We start from the raw sequence: 8,326 nt of genomic DNA, 5'->3' as shown, positions 1-8,326 counted from the left end.
TGAAGTAAAACCCCACCCAAATCTGATTCTCTCTGACAAAGTAACATCTGCCCCACCTGCAGTGCACATGGTTTTGTCCATCTAAGTAGGATTTTGTCAGAAAGAGTGAACTAGAATAAGTCCCATAGTGTGAACACACTAGATAATATGCACAAAAATATTGTTAACGATCGTTATCATGTACATTAGATTGCATCTATAGATTGTAAGCTTGCGAGCAGAGCCCTCCTACCATTTGACTGTCCGTAACAACCCAGTTTGTTTTATCCATATTTATAATTGCAAAGCGCAAAGGAATCTGCTGCGCTGTATACAAAACTGTAAATATATAAATACATTGCTAATGGTACCATTTAGTGTGTACACACCTTAAGTTACTTAACAAACTAATAGATTTAGGGCCAGATTCTCTGAGCTTCAAAATTGATAAAATAGAGAGTGATAAACAGCCAGCCAATCAGCTCCTACCTGCCATTTTTCAAACACAGTGTGTGACATGGCAGGTACTGTAGGAGCTGATTGGCTGGCTGTTTATCACTCTCCATTTTATCACTTTTGAAGCTTAGAGAATCTGGCCCAGAATATCTAATTATGTTTCTTCTTGTTTTTTTTTAGTGGGAACAAAGACCAATTCTACATAAATGATAATATGGCTAAGAATATATACCGGCCAGACCACTATGTAGCAATTGACAAAGGTATGAATAAATGATTTGATTTGAAAACCCTTGCGGGCTCGCTGCACTCACCACAGGTTCTATTGTCCCTCTATGGGGGTCTTGGACCCCCTCGAGGGAGAATAGCTGTAAGTTGGGATCAAGCATTTACCAGTCGGATTCTGATGTCAGTATACTGACCACTGGAATCCTGACTCTCGGGAGGTCATCCGGCACCCAAATACAATGCAGAGATTATCAGCATTGCAAAGTCGGGATGTGGCTACGATGACATGATTCAGTAAAAAATCACGTCATTGGCATTCTAGACTGCTCATTTCACTTGAAAGTCATACCTTTGACTGTCTGTAAATACCCAGTTTGTTGTATCACTGTCTCCTATCAAGCGCAAAGCAATATGCTGCACTATACATGATGAAACTGTTAATAAATAAATAAGTGGGTGGTACCAGGATATTTCAAGCAGGGGTGGCAGGGCAGCCATCAGGGGGGTCTGCAGGGACTCTAGCCCCGGACCCAGACAGAAAGGGGGCCCAGGACTGAAGTCTATCAAGTGTAATTTGTTATAAGCAAAGTTCACATTTCCATTGAAGCAATGTAGAGGTTGAGTAGTGCGGCCAGTGCTGCAGATACAGGTCTTACCGGGCAAGTCGGGGGTTCAAGAAGGGGAAAGGGGTTCCGGCCTTTGGGAGTCTTCTGGAAATTCCAGAAGAGCTGGCAGGTATGAATAACTTTTCGAACAGGAGAAGGAAAAAGGGACTGCTTTAGGGGGAACGCACTGAAAAAATGAAGTCATAAAACATAACTTTTAATTTTTTATCATTAATAATCCCACAATGAATTTATTTGGGAATGCAGCGAAAAGGTAGAGGTTAAAATTAAAACATACAAACATATACACACTATGTGCTCAAAGATAAGAAATATGTGTCTTTAAAATTACACTTGAATCCTATCTGAAAATGACCTGTTAATTTTAGCCCGTGATGTAGTGTTGTACACGGAGAATTATACCCTTATTGGAATGGGTTTGTTGGCTATTTATAATAAAAAATAATTTCTTATGCTTTCACTTCTATAGACCACCCCTTGTTCATCATTTTATACAGAGATTAAATCACAGAATTATTAGTTAGAGGGAAAACTGTTCTCTGTCTTACACCTTTATTGGTGGACAGAAACTCGGTGCCACCTACTGGTGGTTAACCGTAACAGTTCTCAGTGTATTATTTAATTGTGATTATCTCAATACTTGTCATTTGGTGCCACCTACTGGTGGTTAACCGAACCAAGTGAAATTTTGATCAGACTCAGTTTATTACTGTGATGGTCTGCTGGTTTTATTGGGGGTCACAAAGAAGCAGTACAGAGAGAAATTTTATTGTGATGTCTTTATTTAACATGCTTTTATAGCACCAGAGCCCAATTTCCAGGAGTTTTTAAACAGTATAAATTTCACAATATCTAGGGTCATTCGTGATGTATTTGGAGCGCCCAGGTAGGTATATTGTATTGAGAAGTGGGATTTAGATTATCCCCTATTTACTCAAGGCAATAGCCCAAACACACCTGTGAGGTGGTTTCTACCTGCTTCACCTCTGGTGTCTGTTTATCAGCACCTGGGTGGACTAGTTGCGCCCCAATACACTCACATCACACAATTAACATTTTAGGCTAACAGGCATGTCAGATAGTGGCCTTGAAAAAGCTGAAAAGTCAGCGAAACGCTTGCGTTGGCTAAACACCTACTATCTGACATGCCTGTTAGCCTAAAATGTTAATTGTGTGATGTGAGTGTATTGGGGCGCAACTAGTCCACCCAGGTGCTGATAAACAAACACCAGAGGTGAAGCAGGTAGAAACCACCTCACAGGTGTGTTTGGGCTATTGCCTTGAGTAAATAGGGGATAATCTAAATCCCACTTCTCAATACAATATACCTACCTGGGCGCTCCAAATACATCACGAATGACCCTAGATATTGTGAAATTTATACTGTTTAAAAACTCCTGGAAATTGGGCTCTGGTGCTATAAAAGCATGTTAAATAAAGACATCACAATAAAATTTCTCTCTGTACTGCTTCTTTGTGACCCCCAATAAAACCAGCAGACCATCACAGTAATAAACTGAGTCTGATCAAAATTTCACTTGGTTCGGTTAACCACCAGTAGGTGGCACCAAATGACAAGTATTGAGATAATCACAATTAAATAATACACTGAGAACTGTTACGGTTAACCACCAGTAGGTGGCACCGAGTTTCTGTCCACCAATAAAGGTGTAAGACAGAGAACAGTTTTCCCTCTAACTAATAATTCTGTGATTTAATCTCTGTATAAAATGATGAACAAGGGGTGGTCTATAGAAGTGAAAGCATAAGAAATTATTTTTTATTATAAATAGCCAACAAACCCATTCCAATAAGGGTATAATTCTCCGTGTACAACACTACATCACGGGCTAAAATTAACAGGTCATTTTCAGATAGGATTCAAGTGTAATTTTAAAGACACATATTTCTTATCTTTGAGCACATAGTGTGTATATGTTTGTATGTTTTAATTTTAACCTCTACCTTTTCGCTGCATTCCCAAATAAATTCATTGTGGGATTATTAATGATAAAAAATTAAAAGTTATGTTTTATGACTTCATTTTTTCAGTGCGTTCCCCCTAAAGCAGTCCCTTTTTCCTTCTCCTGTTCGAAACATTGTAAGCCTGACTGCTGGGAACAGCACCCCCTCTTACCTATATATGAAAATTGGGGTGTTCTTTCTGAGAAAAATTTGTAAAATACCTGGTGTGCAGGCGTGCAAACTAGCTTCCTAGTGGAGCCACAATACGCCTAGGTATGAATAACTGAAAGAGATGTTAAACACCAATACTGTCACTTATAGATATGTTACTATCTATAACACATTAATAGAAATACTAACTAAATGTAGTTTACTAAACACAAAACACAATGACAACATTTTAGGTGATTTAGTGGATATTCTTCATGATTTATCCATTGGAGCACGTTGGTTAGTATTGCTGCTTCACAATAGGTCTGATGTCAATCAATGCACTGTGTGACCTTTTTATGCTATCCAAGTATTTGCCCGGTTTCATATTAATTTTTTTTCTGTTTAATGTCAAACATTTCATTTAGCCTCTTTCTTTAGTACTTGTTTTCCGAGCTATGTAGCATACTGTATATGGCCAAAATAGTTGTCCTTATATATCTTATATATATATCTGTTTATATATATATATATATATATATATATATATATATATATATATATATATATATATATATAGTTTTTTTTAATTCTCTTCCAGACTTGAAAGGGCTTTGGATATATTCACTGAATAGCATGGCTTTGGACAACAGTCGTATGAAATGTCTCAACTGGTATAATAAGCAACCTTCACCATCATCATGGAATTCCGGACTCTTGGCTTGTCCCTGCTTATACAGCCAGGGAATCTCTGACTTTCGGTTTAGAGTGACAAAAGCAGGTCAAGGTGAAAATGATTTTCATGTTATATTTTCTTTTTATACAGATGTGTCCACATACGTCTAACCACTTCCTACTGTAGTTGTATAAATGGGAGAGGGGGTGGGAAAAGGGGATCTGGGAGGGGATAGACCTGAGCACAAGTGACACTGAATGGTGTAGGTAATATCGTTGGGTCTTGTACTGAAATAAATTACCACAGTGACTTTGCATCAATTAACCAATTAATTGGTAGATAGTGACGTGGCGGTGCTCCCCTGAGAGTAAGGGTAAATGTATCAAAGGTGAAGGAGAAAAGTACTCTCTTCTGTTTGGGGGCACTCCTTTAGATGTCAATAAAAGGTTTTTAATAAAATGGAACTTTTAATGGTTCCATAAAACTTATAATTTGACATATAGACAGACAACATCAATCATTAAGGATGGACAGTTGAATGATATTTAGATATTATAGAATAAATTTGTATTCAACTGTTGGTATACACACCAGGATAATCTGATAGGAAACAAATAATGAATAATGATCAAACAATCGGGGCTATTGTTATATATCAGCCGGGTTTCGGATTCAAATTTTCTTGTTCCTATGACCTGTGGTAAGGAAGTAATAAGCGAAATATAGATATCAGATTATTTGGCCAGAGAGAAATTGTCTCAGATGAGTCTATTTATCAATCAATTAGTTATACCGAGCTGCTTAGTGTGACATAGTTCAGAGATGCAGGGCCAATCTAGGTATTTAATTGCGTAGGTAACCGTTACAAGAGAGGGGGTATAAATGTGGAGATGTATATCAGAGATAAGTGACACTCACAGTCGTAAAGATTGCGGAAGCTGCTGCTCACTCTCTCAACCGTCCTGGTTCTCTGAGAGTCAGTAGACCCAGATTTCCTTTTTTAAGGTTAGTAATGGTTTAATAGTTTCACTATGTTGTTCCATGCATCAAAGTCCAATTGTATTTTCAATGAGGTACACAATTAAGTGAATCAATTGGTAAAAAATATAAATTTTAATATAGTAGATAAAAAGGTACTCTTTACCTAGCACGGCGCCTATCGCGGCCATCGCGGGCATTGAATGCACTAAAAAATCGGGTGCGACGCGATGCCCGCGATTTCCCATAGGGAACAATGTTAAATGTCTCAATTGACCCGATTTTTCTGTTCAATGCCTCAGTTGACCTGATTTTTCCATAGGAAACAATGTTAAATGGCCCACAGAGGCCAAATAGGCACCCTAAAGTGTAAAATGGCCCCCACAATTGTTAACGCCACCCCACGATCAACGTGAACCCGAAGCGTGGCGAGCGCAGCAAGCCCGCGAGGGGCGGCGGTACGCGTCCTACGACCTTTTCATACCCCACTATCCACGTCGGCGTGGAGTTGAGAATAGAATAGTGTGGCGAGCGCAGCGCGCCCGAAGCGTGGCGAGTGCAGCGAGCCCCGCGAGGGGACGCGGATACCTGTGAAGCCCGCGAAGGGACGCGTTTACCTGTGAAGGTATCTGCGTCCCCTCGCGGGGCTCGCTGCGCTCGCCAGGCTTCGGGCTCGGTGGCTCGCTGCACTCGCCACACTATTCTATTCTCAACTCCACGCCGACGTGGATAGTGGGGGTATGAAAAGGTCGTAGGACGCGTACCGCCGCCCCTCGCGGGCTCGCTGCGCTCGCCATGCTTCGGGTTGACGTTGATCGTGGGGTGGCGTTACCAATTGTGGGGGCCATTTCACACTTCAGGGTGGCTATTTGGCCTCTGTGGGCCATTTAACATTGTTTCCTATGGAAAAATCGGGTCAATTGAGGCATTGAACAGTAAAATCGGGTCAATTGAGAAATTTAACATTGTTCCCTATGGGAAATCGCGGGCATCGCGTCGGTCGCGTCGCACCCGATTTTTAGTGCATTCAATGGCTGCGATGCCCGCGATTTTTTTACCTGCGATGCCCACGATCAAAATCGTGGGCGCCGTGCTAGGTAAAGAGTACCGATAAAAATGCCCTCCGCCACACCTGCCTATTATTACTTGTGCCCCTGGTGAGGTTTAAGATTGTTCCTTTATAACGCAAGTTGGCACTTCATTTGATTGGGACTGCTGATTTGTATCAGTGCAGATTATAATTTACCATCAAACAACGCTATATTTTGCACATGTTCTTGGTTCCTGTTATTTTAATTATCCATTTTTATTTACTATATTAAAATTGCTGTTTTTTACCAATTGATTCCCTTAATTGTGTACCTCATTGAAAGCGCTGCTTTATCACTATTGTTTTTTGCTTGTATCTATAGAGGGGCTGACCATCCCTCACTAAAGCAGCAGCTCTAAGAAAGCTACTCCTGACAAAGCGCTCCATATTAACCTAGGTAAATGTCTTATTTGTGTAGATATTGTATGCAGACCGAAATGTAATACTAAATGCATGTAATCCCATGCTAATAATAGTCATTGTTTGTATTTCTCCAAATTTTGCAGGTGTAAAGATTAATCAATATATCATGCATTTTATTTATTACCCAAAGTACAGTATTCTTTTTTGTAGTTTTAATGTAGCATAAATCTTAACACACAGACAGCTCAAAGGGCAGACATGTAGACAGGGCTAATTTATGCTTTAACCAGAGTATTGTCCAATGTGTGAAGAGAACATTTATATTTGTAAACATTTTTTATCTTGCTATTTTTTTACTTGCAGGTGAGTCCAAGAGTATCAACCTGCTTCGTAGCACATTTCCTAGTTGGAGCAATGCCGGTGTGAGGTGTTTGTATTACCGGCGGAATCAGTTCCTAGAAGGGTTCCAGGAAAGAAGCTGGATTTTCTCCTCATTGGGCACTGGTAAGTAATATTGAATTACTAAATGCAATCCAATAGATGCCCAGAATGTCTTTCATAATCTATTATGTGTCATATTTCTCAATGTGTGATCACCAAAATTCCTGCTCAATTAATTGCCAGTTTTGAAGTCCTCTCTGTTGTTCTCCCATCACCATCCTTAACATCATCGGAAGACCGTGAATTCTCATTTTAGAAGCGAAACAGAATACTGAGCTTCTATGAATCGCTTTGCCACACTAATGTATGGGCAGGGCAGGTACACTGGTGTACACTGGTGCGCTGACTGCCAGCCAGCAGAGGGCATCGGCCTGCCAGGAAGGAGCTCCTGCCTCTTCATCTTGTGAGAAACCCGATTGTAGAAGGAGAACTGCTGCTGGCCATGATGCCGGCACCCTCCCACCCACTGGCTGCTGCCAGTCCCCGCTGCCGTCCTGGTTCCTATAAAATGTAGATAACAGGCCCTGGGGCTGGGGCAAGCGCATACCCTCAGCTTCTACGATGAGAGTTCTATTTCACATTAGATGTTGCTATGGGCAACCAATTAGAAACTTCTTATTTATTTAGCACCTTCTAGAAGATAATAGATAGTATCTGATTGTTTTCGCATAGCACTCTGGGTTTTGATAGTGTGTTGCGTTATATACTTTGTATTATGAATGTTTGACAGGTATTATTTCTTCCTAGATCCAGAGCTTGATGCATTTGATTTGTGCTGCAATAAAGTGAATGACAATACATTTTGCCAAAAGTACATGGAGAAGAGACCTTCTATTAACTGCAGACATTACAGACCTCTGACTCCTGGTAAATAATTTAATAATTTCTTGATTTAATAAGCTATTGACAAGCGGACTGACAAGGACTACTGCTCCCAGCGCCACTCCTCTCAGCCGTGAGCGGTGCTGGGATCAGTAGGATCGGAGCGCTCTAGTGCTCAGACCCTACTGCGCATGCGTGAATCTTTGCTGCGCTGTGGAGTCTGATCACTAGAGCGCATGCTCAGATCATCGGAACAATGGCCACTGTGCCATTTTTTCAGGCGATTTCTGCAGCGCAGTACACTGTGCAACCCAGTGGATGTCAAACAGGTTGGCAGAGAACCTTCAGTAGTACCACTGTTTGGTGTTCCGGGACCAAACCAGATTGTCTATGGTCAATTTATCAGGACCCAGCAGCACTGGGTTTTCGTATTATAAAATATGTACACAAACAGAAGCGCAACCTTGCACTCCACCGGGTACCTGATGACGCGCCGACGGTCGGAATCCCGATTGTCAGTATACTGATGTCAAAATCCCGACTGTTCGACCA

At 40.9% G+C, this 8,326-nt stretch overlaps 1 long non-coding RNA gene across 1 annotated transcript; it reads left to right on the top strand.

Moving 5' to 3' along the window:
* Window positions 1-614: 614 nt before the first annotated feature.
* On the top strand, window positions 615-7,009 carry LOC146062657 (uncharacterized). Its single transcript, XR_014471449.1, has 3 exons — window positions 615-698; window positions 4,006-4,191; window positions 6,875-7,009. It is a non-coding gene; the product is annotated as an uncharacterized LOC146062657 (long non-coding RNA).
* Window positions 7,010-8,326: the final 1,317 nt, after the last annotated feature.

This window comes from Crinia signifera, chromosome 3 (assembly GCF_055691185.1).
Source record: "Crinia signifera chromosome 3, ASM5569118v1, whole genome shotgun sequence".
In the NCBI taxonomy this organism is placed as follows: Eukaryota; Metazoa; Chordata; class Amphibia; order Anura; family Myobatrachidae; genus Crinia; species Crinia signifera.
Note: the sequence above shows the minus strand (reverse complement) of the source record. Positions and strands in the feature narration are given on the sequence as shown.